The sequence below is a fragment of the Pongo pygmaeus genome, chromosome 11 (assembly GCF_028885625.2).
Source record: "Pongo pygmaeus isolate AG05252 chromosome 11, NHGRI_mPonPyg2-v2.0_pri, whole genome shotgun sequence".
NCBI lineage: Eukaryota > Metazoa > Chordata > Mammalia > Primates > Hominidae > Pongo > Pongo pygmaeus.
This window is the reverse complement of record NC_072384.2, coordinates 140659330-140665218: the sequence shown is the minus strand read 5'-3', so window position 1 is coordinate 140665218 and position 5889 is coordinate 140659330. Positions and strand designations below refer to the sequence as shown.

Below are 5889 nucleotides of genomic sequence, written 5' to 3'. Positions count from 1 at the left end.
TTGATAGAAGAAATAAGACTGAGCATTAGAGATCAGTAAGGTGATTATAGTTTTCAGTAATCTATTGCATATTTCAAAATAGTCATAAGAGAAATAATTTGAATGTTTCTGGTATAAAGAAAAGACAAATATTTCAGGTGATGAATAGCCCATTTACACTGATTTGATATTTACAAATTATAATTGCATTCAATTATCATATGTACTCCAAAAATATATGCATCTATTATGCATAAATTTGAAAATAATAAACACACATATAAGGAGACACACAGAAGAGATCTGACACACAGATCATGGGAGGTGATGTGACCTGAGATGCAGAGATCGAAGTGTTGGTGCCACAGACCCTGAAGCCAGGAGCCCCCAGAAGCTGGGAGAGGCCGGACAGGGTTTCTCCCCTGGCAGCTGGGAGAGGCGGGACAGGGTTTCTCCCTTTCCTCATCTGGCAGGGGAGGAAAAAGGAATGTCCTGGCTGGGTGTGGGATTGTAGGAAGTGAGGGAGGGGGTGGGCTGATGCGGAGGGAGAACATTCCAGAGGGCACAGTGAGTCCCAAAGCCCCACGCGGGGTGGCAGGAGCCAGCCTATCTGAGGAGCACCTGGGGCCATGGAATTAGAGTGGAGAGAACAGGGGAGGTCGGAAAAACTGGACCAGAGAGGAAACAGAGGTCAGGTGGGACAAATCCTTCCCTCAGAGGGTGCGGGCTGCACAGGAACAAGGGTGGCCCATGGACAGCAGCTCCTCCAGTAGAGAGTGTGGGACATAGATAGCCACTGAGGAGGGCGAAGGTCCCAAACAGGGGGCCAGGAGCGGGCTCAACAGCCTCTGATTGGGTGCCCTCAGCCAGGCAGGGGCCAGCCTGGCCCCAGAGGCACAGGCTCACCTAATTGGCAGTGTGGGCCTTTCCATCATCAGGGGGATAATTGGACCCTGGAGTCCCTGTGCTCATCAGAAAAAGCCACTGTGGTTTCTCCGCAGTGCCTCAGGCACTTCTCAAGAGCATGTTCGAGGCTTGTCTGGTCACTGTGGCCAGCCTGGGAGTTGCTGGACACAGGCAGAAGCCACTCTTCACTCCTGCAGGCAGCTGCAGCCGTTTGCAGTGAGGCTTCCAGACACCCCAGGTAGGATCCAGCACTTTCCATGTTGCTGATGGGCTTGTTTTGCTGTGATTTTAGGGTATGTTGTATTCCTCGCATGGGGAGAGAGCTCTTCGTTTATGTGTGTGATTGACACTCCCCACTCCACATGCCCCCCACATACAGTCTGGAGCAGGGTCTCCCCTCTGCAGTCTCACGGCCAGCACCAAGCAGGATGGCTCATGGATGCTCCATAAATGGCCCTTGCATTTTTGAGTACTGTGCTGGGTACATATTCATAGGTATTGGGTTATGCCCTGATGTCTAACATCACACCCAGAATTAGCCAGGAGCCTCAGGTGGCTGAATGGGGCAGACAGCATTTGCTCACTCATCATTGACGAGGACTGGTTCTGGGTGGCTCTGCCAGGCACCAGGGAAGGCATCAGAGTAAATGGCTGCAGGCTGATGGTAGGTGCAGCTGGGAGGAGCTACTGCAGTACCCGTCTCACCGACCACCCCAAAATACATCCGTTCTGTGGTATGGAAAGCTTCACTTTCCTCTCTCAGATTGGAGACCTCGGTTTGAATTTGTGACTGGGCAAAAACAGTCTTTGTAACACATTGGAGAACTTTGTTTACGATGAGAGGATGCCAGCCTCCCTCGGCAGCATCTGCTTGGCCTTTCAGTCTGTCCACAGAGACCAGGGAGGTACAGCCAAGTTAAAAGGGCAGCCATGCCCGCAGCAATGGGGTACCCTGGAACAGAAACGGGCATTTGAGGGAAAAAAAGATGAAAGCCAAAGTCTGGAGTTTAGTCCACAGTAACACCAGTGTCAGTCCCTTACTGTGACAAACATACCCTCTTCATGTAGGAAGTTAACCTTGGAGGAAGCCGAATGGAGGGGCTGCCAGAGCTCTCTGCACTCTCTTTGTAACTTTTCTGTAAATCTAAAATTATTCCAAAATAAAAAGTTTATTTAAAAGAAAATGCAGCCATTGTCTACAGTTCAGGGGATGGAGAGAGTGTGCTGTAAAGGGCCCTGAATTTGTAAAGTAACACAGTTTTAATTTAACGAATCAATCTGGTATTAACTAGCCAACTCATTAATGATCAGTTACCACTATCCAAATAATCAAGAGAAATCTATAGGGGCCTCTACTGTTCTGGGTTAAAAGCACAAGAACCAAAGCTCGCTACCCCCACCGCCAGCTCTCCCCAGCAAACCCAGTCAACAGGTGGGGGCTGCCGGCCTTCCAAGGAGCTGCTGTGACCCCCAACTTTCCTCCTTGTGGACTTTAAAGCCCCCTGTGGGCACTCAGCTGGGAAGAGGACACAGTCACCACCCTGGATGGTGTCTAGAGAGGCTACATTCAGACTCACATCTTGAGACCCCTTTAATGGCAGGGGTTCTTATTGCTTTTGTTTTGGGGAGACAGCAGGCGGTGACTGGAGTGAGTAGTAAATGCTTGTGAAATTGATCCTAAACTCTCAACTGCACGCTGGCATTTTAAGGCAGGGAATGGCCATGCCGCCCCAGTGGGTGATCTTGGGTTCCCACAGAATGCTCACCCTAGACAGCAGGAGTACAGGCGTGTTTCCAAGTGTAAACCTGTCTCTGGGCAATTCCCTTCTAGAAGTTTGTTTTTCAGCCTGGAACTCTTCCATGAACTCCAGACTCGTCTAGCCAACCCCCTACATGTCACCGTGAGGCTCTCCAGTAAGTGCCGCGCGCCACACCTCCCCAGCACAGACTCCAGATTATTCGGCACCCACCTGGCCCTCTCCTAGTCTTCTCATCAATTTTTAGCATCCTGGGCCAGAAACCTGGGGTCACCCTCCCCAGCTGTGAGCTGGTGGAAGTCTGCCATTCAGCCCACCTAGACTGCCAATGAAAAGAGCCACCAAGTGCCCTGTGGGGCAAGGGGCTGCAGCTACCCGCTCTCTCCCCCACCTGTGGACCAGGTCCCCGAGAGCCAGGCAGCCCTTTCCTGGGAGCCCTCCCTGCATTCCTCCAGCTGGTTAGCCCGGTTTGGGGTCCTGCCCTGGTAGGCTGATAGCTCCTCACCTCATGCCGAGGCTGCTGCCCCGACTTGCAGGAACCCTCAGATGAAGGACCCTAAGGAGGGCCAGCTCTGTGTCCACGCCCACTTGGATCTTGAGAGCTGCCCCAAGCACGTTGGACTGGTAGTGCCCCTGGACTCAGAGCTTTGGGTTTTGCCCACCCTGGAACTGCCCAGCTCTGCTCCTCAGCATATACTCTCTTCCTCATTCCTATTTCATCGTTATATGTAAATGCAAGCACACAGAAGCTTTCTGCTTTAAAACTTAGAAGATCAGCAGATCACTGCTCTCTCCTGGTGCTCTGGGGAGCCACGTGGCCTCTCTTTGCACCAAAACTCCCCATCCAAGTCCAGCTCCACTCTTCTCTGCCCCAGCTGCCCTGCAGCCCTTCCCTCTCACTCTTTGATGTTTTGTAGGCCCGCAGCTCCCAAGCACAGAGGCATGAGTGGGGAGAATGTCACCAAGGTCAGCACCTTCATCCTGGTGGACTTCCCCACGGCCCTGGGGCTGCAGTATCTGCTCTTCCTCCTCTTCCTGCTCACCTACCTCTTTGTCCTTGTGGAGAACCTGGCCATCATCCTCACCGTCTAGAGCAGCGCCTCCCTCCACAGGCCCATGTACTACTTTCTGAGCTCCATGTCTTTCCTGGAGATCTGGTACGTGTCTGACATCACCCCCAAGATGCTGGAGGGTTTCCTCCAGCTCCTTTGTGAGCGGCTTCACCATCTCCATGATCAAGGTCTGTTTTATCTCCAGCGTCACGTTCTGCAGCTCCAACGTCTTGAACCACTTCTTCTGTGACATTTCCCCCATCCTCAAGCTGGCCTTCACGGACTTCTCCACTGCAGAGCTGGTGGATTTCATCCTGGCCTTCATGATCCTGGTGTTTCCGCTCCTGGCCACCGTGCTGTCATATGGGCATATCACCCTGGCTGTCCTATGCATCCCCTCGGCCACGGGCCGCTGGAGAGCCTTCTCCACCTGCGCCTCTCACCTCACTGTAGTCACCCTCTTCTACATGGCTATGATTTTCATGTATGTCCGGCCCCAAGCCATTGACTCCCGGAGCTCCAACAAGCTCATCTCTGCCGTGTACACTGTTGTCATGCTAATAATTAACCCTTTGATCTACTGCCTGAGGAACAAGGAATTTAAGGATGCCTTGAAAAAGGCCTTGGGCTTGGGCCAAACTTCACACTAAGACAACTAAATGTCCTAGAGTAAAATCTGTAGTGATGAAACAACATTGTATATGGCACTTTGTGCTCTTTTTTAAGTCAAATTTAACAAACCCACAGAACTAAGTGAAATTTAACAAACCTACACAACTGTGCACAAGTAACAAGCCTTCGTCTGCATGTTTTCACAAAAGGACCATGCTCATGGAACCAGCTCCCAGATCAAGAACTAGAAGCTGCCTTCACGCCCTCTCCCAGTCATTATCCCTCCTCCACAAAAAGCACTATCCTGCCTTCCAAAACCAGATGCTAGCATTGGTGTTTTTGAGGGGCTTATGCATAAAGTATGTACCCTGTTATGTTCAGCTTCTTTCATTCACCGTGCTGCTTGAGAGAATCCTTGATGTTTTTGCATGTAACAATAATTCATGCATTCTCACTGCTATCCAATATTCATAATAAATATTTATACGGTATAATACACAATGCATAATACATTTTTACTGGGGTAATGCATATACTGTATTATGTATGCATAATACATTATGCTGGGAGAAACCCTGTCCCACCTGTCCCAGCAGGTGTGAGCCACTGTGCTCAGCCATAATTTATGTATCTAAACACAGAAAAGGTAAGTAAAAATATAATGTCATAATCTTATGGGACCACTATCTTATGTGCTGTTCAGTTCATCATTCACCAAATATCATTGTGTGGTACACTACTGTGTCAGTTGAGAATATTTGTGCTGGCTTATTTCTGGATCCTCTGTTAAACTGATCTACGTATCTATCAATATCACACCCTCCATCCATACCACACAGACTTGATTTATATGATTATGTAGTAAATCTTAACACTGGAAGAGTGACTCCTCCCACTTTATTCTTCTGTTTCAAAATTATTGTGGCTATTGTACGGCCTTTACATTTTTATATAAATTTTATAGTAAGCCTGTTGATGTCTACAAGAAAACCTCGCTGAGATTTTGCTAGAAATTCCATTAAACCTAAAAACCAATTTGGGAAGAACTGACTTAATTACTCTGTTGAGTCTTTCAATCCATGAACATAGTAAACCCCTCCAATTATTGAGGTCTTCATTTTTTAAATCAGTGTTTTGTACTTTTTAATATGCAGATTCTCTGTGTGTTTTGCTGGATTTAGACCTAAATATTATATTTTCTTTGAAGCAACTGTAAATGGTATTCCATCTTTTATTTCAGTTTCCATCTGTTGTTAGTACATAGGATGCAGCTGATTTTCATATGTTGACATTGCAGCCTGCAAACTTGCTGTGCTCACTCATTAGTTCCAGGAAATTTTTGTAGATTCCTTTGGGTTTTCTATGTGAAAAGTCATGTCAACTAAAAATAGACAGTTTTATTTCTTCCTTTCTGATCTGTATGAATTTTATTTTTTGCCTTACTGCATGGCCTATTACTAGAACTTCCAGTGCTCTGTTGAATAAGAGTGGGCAGAGCAGATATCCTTGCCTTGTTTCCTCCTTAGAAGGCAAGCACTCAGTCTTTCATGATTAAGTACAATGATGCAGAGTTTTCGTGCATG

General features: G+C 48.0%; 1 pseudogene; it reads left to right on the top strand.

Annotated features, from left to right (window-relative positions):
* Nucleotides 1-3584: 3584 nt before the first annotated feature.
* LOC129031390 (olfactory receptor 6B2-like) lies at nt 3585-4344 on the top strand (annotated as a pseudogene).
* The last annotated feature ends 1545 nt before the right edge of the window (nt 4345-5889 follow it).